The sequence below is a fragment of the Engystomops pustulosus genome, chromosome 2 (genome assembly GCF_040894005.1).
Source record: "Engystomops pustulosus chromosome 2, aEngPut4.maternal, whole genome shotgun sequence".
Taxonomy (NCBI): domain Eukaryota; kingdom Metazoa; phylum Chordata; class Amphibia; order Anura; family Leptodactylidae; genus Engystomops; species Engystomops pustulosus.
This window is the reverse complement of record NC_092412.1, coordinates 176,025,369-176,028,879: the sequence shown is the minus strand read 5'-3', so window position 1 is coordinate 176,028,879 and position 3,511 is coordinate 176,025,369.

Here is a 3,511-nt window from a genome sequence, read left to right as displayed (position 1 = left end):
TGTGAATAAGAAAACAGACACAAGATTAAATGGATATAACATCATATTACAGCTTTTTCTCATATATAGCAGAAAGGATAATGGCACACATTTATCAATGTAAGAAAATAAATAAATATATAAGTTGTAAATAAATATATAAGTTGTTTTTTGAATTCATACCATAAGGGTATCTTGAATTCAGTGCCAATCAGATGAATCCCATTAATTAACTTGTCCGATACCATAAGACCGATTTTACAGTCCATGTAAAATCTTTCACATGGACTGCCGTTCTGCTGCTCCAGAAGCCACAATTTTTGGAGTCACCATTTTTAACGCTAATTATATGTTGTGCAATCCTTGTTTTCAGTTTTTGGATAGTGCAACCCACGTATATACAGTCTATGCAACATATGACCACATGATGTGCATCACAATTAATAAAGGACTTCATAATTTGGGTTTTATTTTCATTTATCTTAAACTCAAGGGTTCTGTTTTCAGCATAAATACAGACAATGCATCAAGATCCACCAGACTTTATAAAGTCCTTTAGCGGACAACCATGTATTGGTGTTGGATTTAATATTAATTACTGTCCCGGGTGGTCCCGCGATCCATATCGCGGATCGCGGGGTCACCCGTGCCTCTCGCTCCCCGCCTGCGCACCGCAAACGCAACTTACGGGTCCCGACTCCAGTCCTGGCCTCTTCAGTTCCAGCTGCCGCTGCTCCTCCGTCCTCGGCCGTGCGCGCGCGTCCCCGGCTCCTAAGACGCGCGCACCAACTTCTACAGATTGGCTAATTGGCGCTGGCCATTTCAGGTAAACTATTTATTCCTGCCTCTTCCTGTGATCCCTGCCGGATCTTTGTGCCCTGTGCCTTGGAGAAAGCTTTGTTTATGCCGTGTGCTGTTTATGTGATTTCCCGTTGTGACCCTGGTTCTGCTTTTGACTTCGCTCCTTTGCCGCCTGCCTTGACCTATTGCTACATCTCTGACTCCGATCCTGTGCTGCCCGTCCTGACCTCCTGCCTGTCCCCGACTACGAGATTGCCTGCCGTTTCTGTACCCCGACCTTGGCTGCCATTGCGGACAAGTCACGCCTGTGGAACGACCTGGTGGTACCACGCCGCAGCAAGACCAACCTGCTTTGCGGTGGGCTCTGGTGAAAACCGGGTATCACTTAGACTCCGGTCCCAGGTTGTGGCTTGTGTCATCATCCGCAGTGGTCCAGAGGATCCACAACCTCGAATCCTGACAATTACACTAATTGCCCAAGGTCATACCCCTCCTTGCGTTTAGCAAGGAGAAATTCTCCATAAGGGATAGCAATAATAGTGATGAAGAGGGTGACAGCTGGATGCAGACAAAATAGAGTTACTGGCTAGGTGTTTGGTATACATGGTGGTAATTATGTGATCCTGACCAATCGATGCTGATAGCCTACTATCTAAAAAAAATATGTCTAGGATTGGGTTTTCAAACATGAACCATAAATAATAGTATTGTTGCTGATATTTGCTACAAATTCATTACTTTTATTATGTTTCCCTTGCCACAATAGTAGAATATCATCCACATATCTACCTACTGTATCTACCATGCTATATATTAGAAAAAGCAGTAATATAATCTTATATCTTGTGTCCGTTTTCTTATTTTGTTTGTTTTATATGGTAATGTTGTGCCTTGATATTAACATACCATGAATGAAGGCTTAGTTGTTAGCCGAAATGTGTAGGGTTCCACCTACACCTATTGCATACCTTGTTATTTTTAATAAAGAATATTGATTTTACTTGGGATATGCAACAACAATTTCTGTATTGCTGGAGCCAGACACTGTAGTGCACTCCTGCCTGAGTGGTTCCACTCTTACAGTAAAGCGTAGATATGAAGGACTATCATTTTGTGCATTATAAATGGTGATTGTCTTCTGTTCACTGTCTGTTCCTCAGAGGAATACATGAACAGAAGTTACGATTCCCTTTCCATGTAATCTACTAATTATTATATTGAAAATCATACCATTATATATATATCTTTAATAAGTAAAATGCACACATGCATGCACACACGGACACATGCAGACGAACACGAATGCATAGTCACAGATAGGGACATGCACAAACTGACAAATGCACACACAGACACATGCATTTAATTCTTAAAGGTTGGACTTGATGGACTTTTTCCAGCCTTATATACTATGATACTATGATGATGCAGACTGACACATGTATGCACAGGCACACGCAGGGACATGCACAATCTCACACAGACACATATGCAGACACAGACACGTGCACACAGACACATATGGAGATACATATGCAGACACAGGCATGTTCAGATACATTCACACACACGTTAACACTTGCATAAAAACACATAAATGCACTTTAGCAAACTTATGTGTATTTAACAAAAGTTTTATAATTTTATTTATTTGAAAACACACAAACACATTTTTCATATATACTTACCAGCAGTGAGGACTGTCAGGCTTGCAGTCCTCTCAAACACAATTAATCTATTAATCTTACAAGAATTGTTATGGAGGCAGAAGGACACACACTGAGAACTGCTACTGTGGACATTGTACATTGCAGCTTCCTCTTCCTGTGATGCTGGAGCCTGACACACTCTCCTGCTGTGCTCTGCCCTCTCCTCTCTTCTCACTGACCTAACTGCTGCAGCAGTAAAAAGAGAGGAGATGGAACATAGGCTATGCAACAGCTGTCTCAGTGCCCCCATCACTCTGGGGCCCCCTAAAGGTCACACACCTTTGACCATTCTAAACTTAGTGAAAAGCAAAGTATGCAGCTTAAAAACTTAACTAGACCTTTGACGAAATGTCTTTAAATTTCCAAAATTAATACAGCAAGTAATAATGGTAAACTTTATAATATACTTAATCAAGTAAAGCATCTTTTCTGTGCCCTTTTTCCGACCTTCCTTCTGCAGTGTGCAGTTTATCTGGATCACAATGAAGCAGATTTACTTACCCGGTCCATTTGCGATCCAGCGGCGCGTTCTCTGCGGTGGATTCGGGTCCGGCCGGGATTCACTAAGGTAGTTCCTCCGACGTCCACCAGGTGGCGCTGCTGCGCTGAAGTTCCCCGAGGCCCGCCGGAATGCACTGAAGTTCACCGGCCTATTCCTAGTGAAGGTAAGCGCGAGTCCCGCGACACTTTTTTTTTAAAAAATGCGGCAGTTTTTCCGAATTCGGCAGGTTTTCGTTCGGTCACGCCCCCCGATTTCCATCGCGTGCATGGCAGCGCCGATGCGCCACAATCCGATCGAGTGCGCCAAAATCCAGGGCAATACAGGGAAAATCGGCGCAAATCTGAAATTATTCTGGCAACACGTCGGAAAACGCAAATCGGGCCCTTAGTAAATGACCCCAATGTGTGAGACAATATCATTGATATATATATTTTTTTACTCCACTTAGGGTTTATTAAAAACTGCATCTGAAAAACCAAAGATGGGAAAGTATTCTAAAGAAGAGAGGCAGAGAAAAAGA